Raw genomic sequence first — 17866 nt, 5'->3', positions numbered from 1 at the left:
TGGGAGACTAAATTCAATCCTCAATCCTGGAACCCTTGTAAAACATGGAAGGAGAGAGCGGACTCCACAAGGTTGTCCTCTGACCTCCACGAGGTGCCACGGCATGTACCCCCCCACCTGATGATGATGATGATGAGGAGGAGGAGGAGGAGGATGCTTAAGATAAAAAAAAAATAAGGTAGAGAACAGTGGAGGAAAAAGACACCAAGGTGGGGCTCTGGCACATGCGCAGACAAGCACTCCTGCACACATAAGTGTGCACACACATGAGCACATGCATGTAACACACAGGGAGAAAAAGGTAAGGGGGATCAAAAGGGCAAAGAGAGAGACTTTCTGGAAGCTCTGGCCAGACGTGAGTTGCCTGTGTGGCTTAACGAAGTTTCCAGAGTTCCCATCAGCCTGGGTCGACCCGAGACAAACACAGGCTCTCAGAGGCGTCCCTCGGTGCGGGCCTCCAGCATCTACCGTATTATTTCTGTCTGCCTATTATTTTCACAGTGTTCATTAATACAGCCTGGCCGCCCAGTTGCTTTTCCCTTTTCTCATTGTCAAGTCTTGATTTGATTTCCAGGCCTTGCTTGGCCAGCTTTGTCTCGAGAAACATCCTGTCCCTTCCTTAAGGACTTTGGCAGATTGGAAACCATGGATGTTGTATGTATGTATGTAGTGTATGGCTTCCACTGGCAAATCACACATTTTAGCTGAATGTGTAACATTCGAGCAGCCACATCTTGTGATCAGGAAGTCCTTTGCTGGCTGAGGGTGTAGCCCAGTTGTTAAAAGAGTTGTTTGAGTGCCTGCCCATCGCACACAAAGCCCCGGGTTCAATCCCCAGCTCAGAATAAAACAGTGTCTGTAATTCCTGCACATGGGAGGTGGAGGTGGGAAGATCGCAAGTTCAGGGTCATCCCTGTCTATGAGTTCAAAGCCAGCCTGGCCACATAAGACCCTGTCTCCAAAAACGAGAAGAAGCAGTTTAGTGTGATATAGACTTTGTTCTGCTATAGAAACAGCAGCGCTGCAGGAAATTGAAGGGGTTTTGCTGTTTTATTTTCAGTTTATTATGAGCAAGCTAGGATGGGTGTATGTGTGTAGATATGTACAAGCCACACGGTGAGGAGATCTGTTCCGAAGGTGGCTCTTCCCTTCCACCTTGTTGACACAGGGTCTCTCCTATTTCTGTCACTGTCATGTGTATTCTTGGTTGCTTTCTGTCTGTCTTCTGCCTCACGGTAGGACTGGGTTTACAGATGTGCCCCCCACACATACACACACCTTTTGCTTCTGGTTCTGGGGCTCAAATTCATGACCTCAGACTCGCATGGCAAGCGCTTTTACAGAGCTATCTCACTGGCCACCGCAGGACAGTTTTAAGCTGTTAGTAACTGTTACCATTCAGCTTTGACCTAGGTATGACATACAAGGGCTGCTGGGTTTTTTGTTTCTTTGTTTTCGGTGTTGTTGTTTGGTTTGGTTTTCCAGCACGAGGGATCGAACCTCGAACCTCAGGCCTCACACGTCCTAAGTTTGCTGCCGTTGAATATTCCTTTTGACTCACAGAAGAACTAGCTACCGTTCTTAGCCATGCACAGTGGCCTAGTCCTATACTCCCAGCCTTTGGAGTGCTGAGGTCAGAGGATCTTGGCTTCAAGGCTACTGTGTTCAGATACAGGGCAAGACCTTCTCTCAGAACAAAACAAAAAAAAATTAAAATACATAAATAGCAGAGAATTTAAATTCCTATTATTGTGAAGCAAAAAGACTTTTGGATAACCTTAGAAGGTGTTCAGAGGCTGGGGACGCAGAGGCTGGGGATGCAGTGCCGCCGTGTCAGAGCAACTTCCTAGTATGCCTGAGTCCCTGCCTTCCACCCCTAGCATTCTATAAAAAGCACAAGCAACCACAGCTCTTCTTTTCATTGACATTGAGAACCTCTGACTGACCCAAAAGAAAAAGAAAAGCCACATGGGGAACCTGAGTGTGTGGAGCTTCTGAGCCTCCTGGAGCCCCCTGAGAGGTCCAGTCTAACAAGGAAGCTTGGTTCTCACCCTGGGAAAGCTGCCAGTCTAATGGAAGAGGCACCGTTCCTAACCTGGGGCGGGGGTGGGAAGGCGGGAGGGGTCTGATAAAGGAAAACACATACTTGGTCTGCGGTCCCTGTGCCAGACAGCAGGCAAGGCGGGAACTGGCTTCAGCCTAGCTCCACTGAACCTGTGCACATACATTTGGGGGCAGCTTCTGAAGATAGACTCAGGAATTTTCTTTGTTTGTTTGTTTGTTTGTTTGTTTGTTTGTTTTGAAGATCAGTTTTTATTTTTAATTATGTGTAGGTGTGTCTGTGTCTGCCTGTGGGTGTGTGCATGTAAGTGTGGGTCTGAGGCTGAAAGCATCAGATCTCCAGAAGTTGGAGTTACAGACAGTTGTAAACCTCCTGACATGGGTGCATGCTGGGAGCCAGACTCTGGTCCCCCGGGAGAACAGCAAGTGCTCTTAACCACCGAACCATCTCTTCAGTTCCAAATTTGCTTGGTTTTGATAGAACACACACACACACACACACACACTGCTTTATTGCCTTATTTGGAGACAGGGTCTCTTTGGTTTGGCTGTCCTGGAACTAACTGTGTGGACCAGGCTGGCCTCAAACTCATAGAAGTCTGCCAACCCACGCTTCTTGAGTGCTGGGATTAAAAACATGTGTCACCATACCTGGCCTTATTTACCTTTTTAAAGATTGAGTGTGTGTGTGTGTGTGTGTGTGAGAGAGAGAGAGAGAGAGAGAGAGAGAGAGAGAGAGAGAGAGACAGACAGACAGACAGACAGAGACAGAGACAGAGAGAGACCAATGCGCACGTCCTATATGAGTTTATCTGCACTACGGTTGTGCAGGAGCCCTCGGAGGCTAGCAGAGGGCATCTGATCCCTCGGAACTGGTTATGAGCCACCTCTGTGGGTTCTGGGAACCACCTGGGCCCTCTGCTAGAGCAGAAAGAGCCCCTAACCACTCAGCCATCACTTCAGTCCCCAGAAGATACCTTTGTGGAGGTGATTCTCGCCTGTCTTCCACCATGGGGTCCCAGATATGGAGCTCAGATGGCGGGCTTGGTCAGCAAGCAACTTTGCTCCTTATTCATCAGGTCATCTCTCAGGCCCAATATGTATGTATTTTTTAAATTATTAAAAATAGTTTAAATGTACAGAATTACATTTATTACATATGTTATTGATACAATAGTCCAGAGATCTGCTATTTTAATATCTTGCATTACTACAATAATCTTACAATTATTCAACAATAATATTATGTGTGGTCTATTTGTTACAAGCTAGTAGTAATACTTTTTTTATTTTTATTTTATTTTTTTTTTGTATTAATACTTTTGTCGGAATGGTGATGGTACAGGGCTTCAACACACATCCATTCTAACCCCAAGACCAAACACTGACTTGTTTGTTGGGGTTCTGAGGACCAAACCCAGGTCTCATGCACGCTAGGCAAGTGTTCTAACTAGTGGGCTACATGTCCCATCCTTGCCCTTGGAAAGATTTCTTAAAACATGTTGATGTTCAAGATCCCTGTAGGGCTGATTCATATCCGAGCTCCACCTCCCGCTGGCCAGCTGTGCTCCTGAGCAGGCTGCCACTTCTCCTCAGCTTCACTTCTCTGTGCCAAAGAACAGAACCAAGATTGCCACCTGCCACTGAAGCTCCTTGGGTGGTGTGTGTGTGTGTGTGTGTGTGTGTGTGTGTGTGCCTGGCCCAGATAAGCAATGCCTCCTCACCAGCGTGGCTCTGGCCTGGGGATCCCTTCTGGATTCCCTTCTAAGGGAACAAGAGTCTCGTGGCATGGTGTGAGTCAGCACCTCTCTGGTCGTCGCCTCCTCTTCCTTCCCACCCAGAATTCTCACCCACCTCCTGCCTCTCAATCACATCCTTCGGCCAGACAAAGAGTCTTCTCCGAGTGCCTGCCACCACTTCACACATCCCCTCATCCCCTCCGACCCACCAGGTCCTCCACTTCTGCTGTGATACTCTCCAGAGCCAAGCTGCAGGTCCCCTTTCCCTCTCCTTGGAGCCTCCAGAGTCACAGACATCCTCCTGCCTTGCAAGCCCTTAACCTGCTTAACGGCCTCAGACCCTGTGACAGCCAGGCTGCAGGCCTGCCCTGGGCAAGGCTCCCTCCCTTCTCATCTCTCTCTCCTGCCTGCCAGCACTGACCTCCTGGTACAAGCCTGTGGGGGCTTGGCACCTGTGGTGAGCTTTGACAAGACAAAGACTCTGCCACTTCCATTAATTATGTCTGTGTGTAGCTATGAATTTTCTGAGGGTAAAATGGATGTCACAAAATTTACAATTTTAGCTTCTACTGAGGTGGCTAAACCCAGAGAGTTGTCTGTACTGGGTGTGTGTTCGGTGTTCCTACCTGCTTGAAGTGTTGATTCTTTTCTAATTTTTTCTTCTTGGTGTTTTGAGAGAGGGTCTCCACCCCACCCCCCCACCCCTGGAGATAGGATTAGGGGTCTGTACCACCACCCCCAGCTTTAGGCACTGAGTATTTTTTTTCATCTATTTATTTCCTATGTGAATAACATATGTGGAGACATGGTCATACGCTTTGCTCCTGTTTTATGGATATGTGTGTGTGTGTATATAGTACACATGCGCATGTGTGTGGGGGGGCTCATGGAAACGTGTGCATGTGTATATGCACATGCTTGTGTATACATACATGCATATGGAGGCTAGAGGTTGACTGCAGGTGTTTGTCCGATCCTCAAACTTTCTCTTAGATTTATTTTATGTGTATGAATATTTTGCCTGCGTGTATTGAGTGTGTGTGTGTGTGTGTGTGTGTGTGTGTGTACCACATGCATGTTCAGTGCCTGCAGAGATGAAAAGGGATCAGATTCCTAAGGACTAGATGGTTTCGAGCCACCACATGGGTGCTGTGAATCAAACCTGGGTCCTCTGCAGGGGTAACAGGCACTCCTATCTCCTAAGCCATCTTTCTAGCCTTTCCGCCTTATTATTTAAGACAGTGTCCCTGACAGGACAAGCACTTAACAAAATGAGCCGCCTCCTCAGCTCCATTTGCCTGAGTTCTAATCTGGCTGGGTGTTTTGTGGCTGGTTTGTCGGTCTGTCATAGATTGTGAATCTCAGTTCCTTGTCAGATGTGTGAACTAGTGTCTTTGAGTTGTCTTTGCAACATTTCTGTTATTTGAAATACGCAGGCTTTTTGTTTGTGGGAGTTGACATTTATTTATTTTGAGATAGAATCTAACTCTGTAGCCATGGATAGCCTGCCGGGAACTCCCTGTGTAGCATAGGTTTGCCTCAAGCTTCCGTTCGTCTTCTTGCCTTAGCTTTCCAGGGGCTAAGATTACACGTGCGTGTGCTAACCACAGCAGGCTCAGAAGGTTTTGGGTTAGTTTGGTTTGGTTTTCAAGACATTGTTTTTCTGTGTAGCTTTGGCTGTCCTTAGGACTCACTCTGTAGACCAGACTGGCCTCAGACTCAGAGATCTGCCTGCCTCCGTCTCCCTCCTGTGTGCTAAAAGCGTGTGTCACCACACCTGGCTTAGAAGTTTTTTAATTTTGATGAAGCTTCAGTTCATCGGTCTGGTCTTCTGCTGTCCGTGCTTTCAGTGTCATGTCTAAGAAGCCATCCCCAAGTGTCAGGCCCTGAAACCTTTTCCATGATCTCCTTTGAGAGTTGTAGTTCCCACGGTAGGATTCCCGTCTTTGATGTATCTGAGCTCATTTCTATGTGTGATTAGCAATCAGGGCCCAGCGTCAGTCTTTAGTATGTGAATGTCCAGTTTTCCAAATTATTTGTTGAAGAACCCATCCCTTCTCAGAAGTTCTGGCGTCATGCTGAAATAGGCTGACCTCTTTTGCTCTATCCCTCTAGGTGGTTTCCCCTACACCACTACCACATTGTCTTGTGTGCTGTGATTCTGTAGTGCATTTTGAAGTCAGCATATATATGAGCCTTCCAATTTCCTTTCTTGATTATTTCAGTCACTTAGTCCCCTGAGATTTCTTATGAATTCTAGTATGAAATCTCTGGTTTTGCCAGATACTAGTGGCACTAGTGCACATATATCCTCAGGACTTAGGAAACTAAGCCTGGAAGACTGGTGTTTGAAGCCAAAGTGAAAGCAAGAGTCAGTCTTAAAATAAAAATTGAAAGGCATGGACATGTAGTTGAACAGTACAGGATTTTCCTAGCAGGTACAAAGCCCTGGTTTGGCGCCTTAGAACTGTAAATCAAAGCAAAATATTATGCCTAGTATCTTTATGAGACTCTAGCCATAGATCACTGGGAGTCAGATTAGTATCTCATATCAAGTCTTCAGTGGCTGGAACATGGAGGGTTTTCCATTTCTTCCTGGGTTGGTGGTGCATGTGTGTGGTATCCACACACCTGAGTGTGTAGGTGTGTGTGTGTGTGTGTACAGAGACTGAGAGGAGGATGCCGAGGTCATGATCTATCACCCACTTTGAAAAACTGGGTCCCTTCCTTTTGTGGGTGGCAGTGAACATGGCCAGAGCACCATGAGGGCCTTGGGCGCATTTCTGGAGCACCAGGTGATGGGGTGCTGTTTGCCACTCCAAAATGCCACACTTCACTATTGTACCTAATACACATCTTTGCACTCAACTGTGTGTTAGCCAAGCCCCGATTCTGGTATTTCTTGTCCCAGCTGAATAAGTTAATGTCATCAGGAGAGATAGTGGAAACAGTGTGCTTCAGGCTGGTGTCTGAGAGGCAGCTGCTGTGTGTGACGTGAAGAGCTTCAGAACCTGACTGCTCTAGGACCCCCACTGTGGCACACACATGGGCAGTGAGTACCGGACCAACCACAGCTGGTGCCATCACACCGTGCTACCAAGACAAGGGTGCCCGGCACGGTGTGCACTCTATCCAGACCATGAGCGTGGAAGAGATTGCAGCAGGCCAGTGCTGCTGGCCAGCCCTCAAGCAGCTTCAGGACTCCAAGATCAAGTTCCCATTGCCTCATCTGTGGTGCCAGTGCAAACTTCACCTTACAAGAGGCCAACAGCTTCTTCTACACTTAGAGACCTGCTGAATAAAACTCCAGAGAGAGAGGAGGAAGAGGAGGAGGAGGAAGAGGAGGAGGAAAGGAAGGAAGGAAGGAAGGAAGGAAGGAAGGAAGGAAGGAAGGAAGGAAGGAAGGAAGGAAAACTGTGTTTAGTGGATTCATGTGTTTCCCAGCTACTTAGGAGACTAGGACCTTTTGAACCATGAGTTCAAAACCAGCATACCTACCGAGTAAATCAATTCTCATTCATATCCCTACCCCACCCCTTTCTTCTTTTACTCTCCTCTTCAGTACTGGGAATGGAATCCTGGTACTTAAAAATGCTAGGAAAGTGTTCTTCTCCACAGTCATACATCCAGCCACCAAGCTACTGTCTCATTTTCTCTTTTTAAATAAATGTATTCGCTGGGCAGTGGTGGTGCACACCTGTAATCCCAGCACTTGGGAGGCAGAGGCAGGCAGATTTCTGAGTTCGAGGCCAGCCTGGTCTACAGAGTGAGTTCCAGGACAGCCAGGGCTATACAGAGAAACCCTGTCTCGAAAAACCAAATCCAAAAATAAAATAAAATAAAATAAAATAAAATAAAATAAAATAAAATAAATGTATTCATCTGTGTGGGGGAGGGGTGTGTAGTGTGTGTGTGTGTGTGTGTGTGTGTGGTGGGGTGCATGGTGTGTGGTGGGGTGCATGGTGTGTGGTGGGGTGTGGAGACCAGAGAACAACCTGTAGAGGAGCCTGCTCTGTCCTTCCATCCTGTGGGCCTGGGGGATTGAACTTAGGTCCTCGGGCTTGGCAGCAAGTGCTTTTATCTGCTGAGCCATCTCAGTGGCCCCTTAACTGTCTCTAAAAAGGGCAAAAATTCCAAGCTTGAGTTCATTTATAATCTGAGGTCATCCGGGCCACTTAACCTGCTCTGACTGTAAGAAACAGCCAGGGAATTTCTCTTCCTGGGTTAGGAATACAGAGCATAACACTGCCTCAGGTAGACCCAGAAAAGGGATTGCAGAGGCCCCGTTACTGCTATAGGCCTAGCCAGGATCACTCCAGCACGTGCCCCGGGGGGCCAGTCAGAGGCTGGAAGTCCCCCAGGAAGCCCCTAGAGCCCCAGCACCATGAAGACCTCCCCCCCTGCCACAGGAACTGTGCATCACATCAGAGAACAGAGGAAGGTGTAGAGCCAGGTGCCCTGTACCCCTGCTCTGTTTGACGACCCTGCTGGGCACAGAGTCTAGGGACAGCGCTTCCAGTGCCTGTGCCTGGGAGGGATCCTCTTGTGCCTCCAGTCTGCGGCTCAGTGACAACAGACGTGCTTTCAGTTCTTTTCCAAGCCTTGGGTTTGTTTTGCTTCTTGTTTTTCAGGCCTGTGGGACACTTAGACACACAGCCTGCTCTGTGGCACTCCTGATGACTGCAGAATTCCTGGGCTCCGGAGACTGAGAGAGTGTCTGTCTCCTTTCCTACCTCTTCCTCTCAGGTAAGTCGGCTGTCTTCTTCCCAGCTGGAAGGCCCCTCTGCCACAGCGCCCAGCTCCCAAGCCGCTTGTTCCACCTCAGCTGCAGCTCCTGGCAGCCCCAGCCAACTCCCCATCCCATCTCCATGGCAACCGAACACGGTTCCCATCCCTGCCTTTCTACTTCAAAAAGGAAAGAAAGCTAAGACCAGTCTCCTGTCTGCTCTCCTGCTCACGCGCTTACTTTGCTGTCTTTTTGGCTGGCCTAGAGCCCACTGTATGCACTGGGCTGGCCTCAGATTTGAGCCATTTCTCACACCTGGTTTCCTGAGTGACAAGAATGCGGTCATGAGGCACCGTGGCTGGCTTTTACTTCCTCGTTGGTTGGTTTTGTTTTGTTTTATTTTTCCGAGACAGTCCCAGTTGTCCAGTATGTAGACCATGCTGGCGTGGAACTCACAGACATCTGTTTACCACTACCTCCTGAGTTCTTTCGGTTTTTATACCGTGAAGGATGGCTTTGTGTTTTGGCAGCCTGGAGCCCAGGGTGAGGGCTTTTGTTCCAATGTTCCCAAGGAACTAACTCGCATCAGGGTACCTGGGTACTTACCTTCTTGTCTAGAGAGGCCAGAGGTTGCCTGGAAATGTATTGTCATTGTATATCATCTCTGAAAGTGAGCCCTTCCCCCACCCCAACCCCTGGAATGCAGGCTTTTTAGGTTGGTTGAGAGAGATTAGTTACATGCTCACTCCTGGTGGTAGATTTGAGCTCTTGGGCTTGCATTAAGTTTGCAGAACCTTGATGTGTGGTGTGGAGGGTCTGGGAAAGCCTTTTTCCTCAGGCACATCCTTGGTGTCAAAAAGGTTCATATGACATTTGCTCAAGTGTCATGGTGCATGTGAGGTCAGAGGACAATTGAGACCTCTGTTGTTTTTCTTGAGAACCAGACTTCAGGTTTTCAGGCTTCGCAGCAAGAGCCTCTACCTGCTGGGTCATCTGCTTAACCCAGTGTAAAGTGTGGTCCCCCAAAGTTGTCCTCTCACTCTTGCATATAAACCATGACTCATGCACCTCATGACCCTCACGCATGTACATATATGTCATGCGTATGTGCACACACACACACACACATACTCACACTAAATCCTTTTTTGTTCATTTTTGAGACAAGGCCTCTCTACCTACCTCTGAAACTCACTATGTAGACCAGATGGGACTTGATCTCACTGCCTCTGCCTCCTAAGTGCTGGGATTAAAGGTGTGCACCGTTGGGCTGGAGAGATGGCTCAGCGGGTAAAAGCACTGACTACTCTTCTGAAGGTCCTGAGTTCAAGTCCCAGCAACCACATGGTGGCTTACAACCATCTGTAAAGAGATGTGGCGCCCTCTTCTGGTGTGTCTGAAGACAGCTACAGTGTACTTAGATATAATAATAAGTAAATCTTTGGGGGGGAAAAAAAGGTGTGCACCATCATGCCAGGCTCTAAATACTTAAAAATAAATAAATAGGGAAGGAAAGGAATAGAAAAAGGAAAGGAAAGAGAATGAAATGGGGGAATTGAGAGATGGCCCAGTGGTTAGGGTCACTTGTTGCTCTTATATGGATTGTCTAGGTTCCGTTTCCAGCACCTACCTGGTGTGCATGTGATGTGCATACAAACATGCAATCAAAAGATACACACAACATAAAACAAATGCATCAACATTATTATTATTTTGTTGTTGTTGTTTTTGTTTTGATTTTTTGGTTTTTTGGAGACAGGGTTTCTCTGTGTAACCCTGGCTGTCCTGGAACTCACTCTGTAGACTAGGCTGGCCTCGAACTCAGAAATTCGCTTGCCTCTGCCTCCCACAGTGCTGGGATTGCTGGGATTGCAGGCGTGCGTCACCACCGCCTTTTTTTTTTTTTTTTTTTTTTTTTTTTTTAGTTAAAAACAAAACACGGTGCAGATTTGGGAGCGCTTACCTAGCATGCGTGAGGCCTGAGTTCTCTGTCAAGAGAAAGGAAAGCTGATGTTGAACTCGGTTCTTCTCCACCCTTTAGTGCACAGAGCAAGTGTCCAGTTAATATTTTTTGTATTTAATTCAGGTCTTCGTATAAAATGTTTCCTCAGATGATTTCCACTCCTGACATCTGGGACTGCAGTCCTGAGATGGGCATCTGGCCTTTGTCTTAGTCTCTAACACTAGAGTACTTTAAAGCCTTGGAATTTCCTGAATGATTGGCATTTATTATTCTAATGAGCCCACTTCGCTCACACCTCTCCTAACGCTAATATACCCAAGGTGAGGCCCCTTCCTAGTCCCTTACCTGGCCCGGTGATTTAGGAATGGAGCGATTAGAGGCTTGGAACTTTCTGGAGCACTTGTCTACCTCTCTCTGGGAAGGGACAGAGGAGTGCTGGCAGCCTAGGAGAGTTAGAGTCCTGGGGTGAACTGACAAGTGCTGGGCAGTTGGCTGGCCCAGAGGAGGCGGGGCTCTGCTCCCTGCCCCACCCCAGCTGCTTGGTGCTTCATCTCTCCCATTTGGCTGTTGGGGACTTGTATCCTTTATTTAAAAAAATTGTCAAAGGCAAGAAGACCAGTTCCCTGTCTTCCAGGAGGCTGTTTAGCCACCCAGCCAACCTGAGGGGTGTCTTAGTTAGGGTTTCTATTGCTATAAAGAAACACCACAACCACAGCGACTCTTATAAAGGAAAGCATTTCATTGGGGCTGGCTTACATTCTATCGTCATGACAGGAAACATGGCGGCATACAGACATGGTGCTGGAGAGGTAGCTGAGAGTTCTACATCTTGATCCTCAGGCAGAAGGAAACCTTGAGCCACACTGGGTGTAGCTTGAATATCTGAGACCATAAAGCCCACCCCAAGGGACACACTTTCTCCAACAAGACCACACCTGCTCCAACAAGGCCACGCCCACTCCAACAAGGCCACGCCCACTCCAACAAGATCACGGCTTCTAATAGTACCACTCTCCATGGCCAAACATTCATATACATGAGTGTTAATCCCAAAGATTTAAGGGGAAAGACTACCAACCCAAATTATCATGGCCATACTAATTAAAGCATACTAATTTTTAATTCATGTACCCAGGCTGTGACCCCCTAAGGTGGGGTTCAAGCGGTCAGCTTTTGGGAGGCTGGAAAGATGGCTCAGCAGTTAAAAGCACTTGAACGCTTTTCCAGAGGTCCTAAGTTTAATTCCCAGTAACCTCATGGTGGCTCACAGCCATCTGTAATGGGATCTAATTCCCCCTTCTGGTGGGCATGAAGATAGACTCATATACATGAAATACATGAATAAATAAATCTTTTTTTAAGGGAGGGGTCAGCATTGGATGTAGAGAAAATAAAATTTTTATAGTTCAGAAGTAAGGGGTTTTCTGATTGGGGGATTTGGCAGTCAAATAGGTGGGGTTACAGGAACATAACGTAATAAGGTGGTCTTAACACACAGTCATAACAACAGGTAGTCATAACAACATTTTGAAACAAAGGTAGGGTTTCAAGATGGTTATAAGGACTTTTTGAAACAAAGACATGATTGTTGTTTCCTGGAATGGATAGTATAGAACCATTTGTACTTAAGGTTGCAGATGGGGCATAGCCCAATCCTTGAGGGAAAAAAAAGGTGTAATCATAAACAGGAATGAACCAAATTTGTCTTTGCTAAAAGATAGATTTCAAGACTAAGATGGAGGCAGTCTGGTTCATCATAGGGTTTCTTTGTGTAGCCCTCTTGGCTGTCCTGAAGCTTTTATGTGTCTGAGTGTTTTGCTTGTATGTCTGTATGCATATATTGTGTGAACTTGGTGCCCAAGAGGAGGGCTTTGAATCCCCTGGGACCAGAGTTACAGATGGTTGCAAGCCCTCGTGTAGGTTCTGGGACTCGAACTCTGGTCCCTGCAGGAATAACAAATGCTCTTAACTAATGAGCCAACTCCCCAGTCCTCTCTCTGTTTTCTTGAGACAGAACTTGTGACCTGGGTCACAGTTCTCTGGGATGTGCGGAACTTTTGAAGTTCAGCTGGTCTTTGAGACTGAGCCTTCAACCCGTGGGCTCTCAGGCCAACTCTAGGTAGTCACTGTCAGAACTGAATTGGCACCAGCTGGTGTTGGAGAATTGGTTGGCATGGGAAATGCATATACGCACATTTGCTATTAGATGGGGGTTCTCTAGGTAGAAACATTTGGCGGGGTATATTTTGGCAAGAAAGCATTTTTAAAAGTTCACCCATTTCTGGCCCTACCTGTGCTCCTGACAATGTAGATAAGGAAGAGTCAGACATGTGTAAAGTGCTGTAAATTAGTTATTGGTATAGCATTTTATTTTTGTTTTTTTTTTTTAAAAAAAAGGAAAAAAGATGTGTGTGTGTGTGTGTGTGTGTGTGTGTGTGTGTATGTGTGTGTGTGTGTGTGCTCGAGCTAGAAAAATAGTGTGAGCGTACCTCCAACCGGGAGACAATGTTTGTCTAAACTTGGGTCTTTGTCTCCATAGCACACCACCCCCTCCCCTGCTGTCCAAGTGAGGAGGTGGGGCTTTTTAAGTCACTGGTGATGTGCTTTTGAGCACATGAGGGGAAGAGACCCCACAGTCTGTTCAGCTCTCCTCATGAAAAATACGAGCTGGGTTTGACTGAATGACAAAAAGATCTGCAGAGCCAGGAAGCAGGGTAAAGACCGTGACTCTCTGCAAATGTGCACAGCCCAAACAGCTTTTTCCAGTCTGGAAAAATGAAGAGATTTGTCTGTGCAAAACCAGCCAAGGCTCTGCCCCTCCTCCCCGTGCTCCCGCCCCACCCCCCACCTTCTGGCAAGGCCTCCCACCCTGCCCCAGACATTCAGTCATAGCTTTCATCCTGTGTGACTTGTAGTTGCCCAGGAAATAACATTGCCCAGGCTCTGGGGACATGCACCAGCCACTCCCAGGCAGCGTTCCGGGATATCTGTCTGGGTGGGGTTTGCCAGGCATCCCTGACCTTGGCTAAGGCTGGCTCACAGCAGGGTTGTGTGGAAGGTACAGTTGGTTCAGTCTTTTCTGTAGCTTATTTTCTGCTCTCCCCCTTTCCCTTCCTCCTTCGCCTTTGAAACCTTTATCTCATTTCTACTTCTATGCAGTGGTGCTTGGAAGGAGACTAGGCAAAGGTGAGAGTGTAAAAGCATTCACATTGAGTAAAAGTGTCCTGAGAAGGCTCCCATCCAGGCGGAAACGAACTGGGTCTGTGCTGAATCTCTATATTGGAGAGCCAGGTTAGGTCTGGTTCTGCACCTCATCTTGGCATTACATTTGCATAACGATTGCTGCGCTCATTGGATGGTCACCCCGGGCATGGTAGATCAAGAAGGCGCCAAGGCACCCAGGCCCCTGGAAATGACAAATCCAACCTGGGTTTTGGGTGCTGGGAAGAGCCCTGGAATTGGAATCAGAATTTCAGTTGGTTGAAGGTTGAATAGGAAATGTTTGTGTTTCTCCCTGAGGGAACCACAGCACCTAGTTCAAGCCTGTCCAGACAGGTAGCTGTGTCAGTGAGTGCGTGCATGAAAGAGCCGATAACATTGGGTCCTGTTCTTCCTTAGACCTCAGTTTCCTGTATAATAAAATTTAAAACCGGGCATGATGATGTATGCCTATAATCTTAGCCAGTGGGTGGTTGAAGCAAGAGGATCAGAAGTTCAAGGTTATCTACTACTTTGCTGGATGGAGGCTGGCTTGGTCATACTGAGATTCTGTCTCGATAATAATGCAAAGTGGGTGTGGCATGTAGCTCAGGATCTATGTTCATAATTCTCAGAAGCGAGGGTAGAGGGATCCAGGAGTTGAAGGCCAGCCTCATTTCTGTGTGCTAGTGGGGTGCAGTAGTACAATGCCCGAATGCCCTTTGTAAACAGGAATGTAATAGTCAGTTTGTCTTAGACTCTGCTTTTGATCTTTTGTTTGGTTGCATCAAGGCCTCCTGCATCTTCTGCTGGCCTTGACCTTACTAAGAACTGGGAATGACCTTGAACTCCTGAGTCTCTTGCCTCTGTTTCCCAAGTGCTGGGATTGGAAGTCTTTCACAACATGCTTCTATGATGAGTGTGTGTGTGTGTGTGTTTCTTTGGGGCAGATCTCACCATCCCGCCCTTGCCCCCTGAATGGCAGGCATGACAGATGTGACTCTTGCCACCATGTCTGACTCAGGAGAGATTTGTTTTCGTGAGGAGTCGGGGTTTCAACACAAGGTTTCTCTCTGTGGCCCTGGCTGTCCTGGAACTCACTGTGTAGAGCAGGCTTCCCTGCTTAAAGATCCACATGTCTCTGCCTCCCAAGTGCTGGGATCAAAGGTGTGTGCCATTACCACCCTGCCAGGAGAGATGTTTGAAAATGCTTTTAGCTAAGTGTTTTTTAATTTGAAAATGTTCTCAGCCATGGCTGGTGGCCACTACCACACTGGCTCTATACCTGGGCCCAGAACGCCCCCAAATCCCTCCCAGGTAGAACCTGCCTTAGCTAGAGCAATAGAATTTCCTCAAGCGCCGGAGGACCCAACCAACCTCCAGGTCTTTGTTGGCAATGTCTCCCCACCTGCCAGGCTCTTCTTCCCTCTTCCCATCCTGTCCCAGTTCATCTTTCAGGTGTCAGCTAAGACGATTCTCTCTAGCATACCATCCCACCTCCCTATTGCCTTTTAGAGCCAGCTTCCCTTGGGTCCTCTCTACTTCCTCTTCCGGAGTGCTTACTCTGCGGAATGCCTGTGCTGAGAGCTTGTCAGCCTTCTTTTTAAACCGTGGGCCCCTGGGGACAAGCTCATCCCCCCCCCCGCCCCCTCCCACTGTGTTGAAGATCTATTGAAGATCGAGCCTAAGGCCTTGCTTATGCTAGGCCAGCAGGCTACCTCTAGAGCTGGGTCCTTGAACCCTTCTTTTTACTTTTCCTATTTTGAGACAGGGTCTCACTAAGTTGTCCAGGCTGGCCCCATACTTGTGATCCTTTTACCTTAGTAGCTGGGATTATATTTGTAAACCCTCAAGCCTAGCTTTTTAATTTCGGCATTGCTTAGGATTAAGCTCAGGCCTTGTGCATGCTAGGCAAACGTACCCCTGAGCTACTACACCGTTGCTGCAAGTTCCACTACAGATCACGGTGCTGGGTAATAAAAAGTGTCCCCCGAACACATTATCGCATGCATATAGCATTGAGTTGAGAAACAGACAGTGGGAGGCTAGAATCATAGAGGTGGACAACCCGCACTTGTACCAAAGTGGCCTGCACACACGCCAGGACTGTAACACCTGCTGCACACACCCAGACAAGCCTGCACATGAACCAGGGCTGCAGTACCCTTGTGCACACACCCAGACATGCCTTCATGTTCCCTGCTGAAGGCAGACACTTGCGCAACACACTCTCCCTTGCTCTGAAATTTTACCCCTTGTCATCTCCCACTCATCTTTCTCATTCCTTAGTATACAGACATTGGCAAAGCTAGAACGTACCCGGCAGCAAAACGGTAGAAAGCAATGCCAATAAAGAAATAGATCGCCCTGCCTACTTGCCTATGGTTTTACCTTGTCCTTCTAGTAGTCAGAACTCTGCCTCTGCCTGCTTCTGCCTCCCCAATGCTGGTATTTAATGCATGCACCAACCTACCCAAACGTATATCTTGCCCCTTTATAAGTTAGGGTCTCCCCATGAAACCCAGGCTGCCAGGATCTCATTATATAACTCAGGCCAGCCACTACTCAGGAGCCACTTGTCCTTCTACTCCTGTGTGCACCTACAGTATACCACTGTAGCCCATACTGTGTGTACCCACAGTATACCACATGTGTGCCACAGCAGTATACCACTGTGCCTCCTACTGTGTGCCACCACAGTATACCACTGTAGCCCATACTGTGTGCACCCACAGTATACCACTGTACCTCTTACTGTGTGTGCCACCACAGTATACCACTGTACCTCCTACTGTGTGTGCCACCACAGTATACCACTGTGCCTCCTACTGTGTACCACCACAGTATACCACTGTACCTCCTACTGTGTGTGCCACCACAGTATACCACTGTGCCTCCTACTGTGTACCACCACAGTATACCACTGTAGCCCATACTGTGTGCACCCACAGTATACCACTGTACCTCCTACTGTGTACACTGCCACAGTATACCACTGAAACTCCTACTGTGTGCACTGCCACAGTATATCACTGTAGCTCAAACCTGTACTCATTCACAGTCTCTCTTGCTTCCTGTTCCGCACTTTAAGTTCCAGCATCATTCTATTGTAAAAACAAAGGCTGTGTGTGGTGGCACACGTATGTAATAACAGCGTTCAGGAAGGGAGACCGAGGCAGGAGGGTCTCTGAGAATTTATGATCAGTCTTCTCTACATAGTGAGTTCCAGGCCAGCCAGAGTTACTTGGGGAGACCCTGTCTCAGAAACAACAACAAGAGCAACAGTAACAACAACAACAGAACCCCCTTATGTTTACAATGTAAAGTTCAGGAAAACAGAGGAACTTTACAAAACTGAATATTAGGGCCAGACATATAGCTAGCATATTTGAGGGCCTAACTTTGATCCTAAAGAGGAAGAAAAGGAAGAAGAGGAGGAGGAGGAGGAAGAGGAAGAGGAAGAGGAGGAGGTAGAAGAAGCAGCTAACACGTTAATATGTTATTCCCCACACTCTTTCCTTTGGTTTCCCTATTTGTTCTCTCAGCTATGGGAAACCAATTTTTTTCTTGAAACCTGTTCTTTTTCTTTTTAAAACTAGCCCGAGTCCTGTTGTGATGGTACACACCTGTAATCCTAGACATCTAGGCAGCTGAGGCAGGAAGATCTCGAGTTTAAGGCCAGCCTGGATTGCACAGCAAGATTTTATGTCAAAAGAACAAAAGCAGAGTAGGAAAAAAAAAAGTCAGTTCTTGGAATGTAGAAGGAGAAAAGGTGTCACTCCACCCTCCCGTGTGCAGACAGATGTTATGGACGGTCAAAGTTGACTCTGGTGTGCTCAGCCAGCTGATGCTCTCGCTGAGAGGAAGCGTTCTGAGCTGGCTTGGAAGAGGAAGAATACACGGACGAGTTGGGTGTCCTTGGCAGCCTCGCTGGTACAGTTAGCATGAGATCAGAATCACAGCAGCGGGAGTTTCATGCATGAGAGGGCGAGACGGTGAGGAGCCCGGCCTCTTCCACTTGCTGCTAAGGACCTCTCACAGCAGGGAGTTTAATTTGACTCCCTCCTGGCTTCTCCTGCCATCCTCTCTGACTCCCTGAAGTCCTGCAGACCCAGCACCTAGGTCAGGCTCCAGATGGTAGGGTGTTCCAGAGCACACAAACTGTTCTACAGTTTGGTT

At 47.7% G+C, this 17866-nt stretch overlaps 1 protein-coding gene and 1 pseudogene across 5 annotated transcripts in view; both read left to right on the top strand.

The window, feature by feature from the left end:
• Positions 1-17866, top strand: part of Chd9 (chromodomain helicase DNA binding protein 9) — a 218723-nt gene that overhangs the window by 12078 nt on the left and 188779 nt on the right. For 3 of the 5 annotated variants that reach the window (XM_052166957.1, XM_052166960.1, XM_052166950.1), the window contains exon 1: positions 8266-8546. The gene's annotated coding sequence lies outside the window, so the exon portion shown is untranslated. Of the gene's footprint in view, positions 1-8265; positions 8547-17866 lie in introns of those variants that run through there. The other 2 variants (XM_052166952.1, XM_052166959.1) reach the window with 2 other exon arrangements.
• Positions 6563-7098, top strand: LOC127671578 (60S ribosomal protein L18a-like; annotated as a pseudogene).

This window comes from Apodemus sylvaticus, chromosome 21 (genome assembly GCF_947179515.1).
Source record: "Apodemus sylvaticus chromosome 21, mApoSyl1.1, whole genome shotgun sequence".
Lineage (NCBI taxonomy): Eukaryota > Metazoa > Chordata > Mammalia > Rodentia > Muridae > Apodemus > Apodemus sylvaticus.
This window is presented reverse-complemented; position numbering and strand designations above follow the sequence as displayed.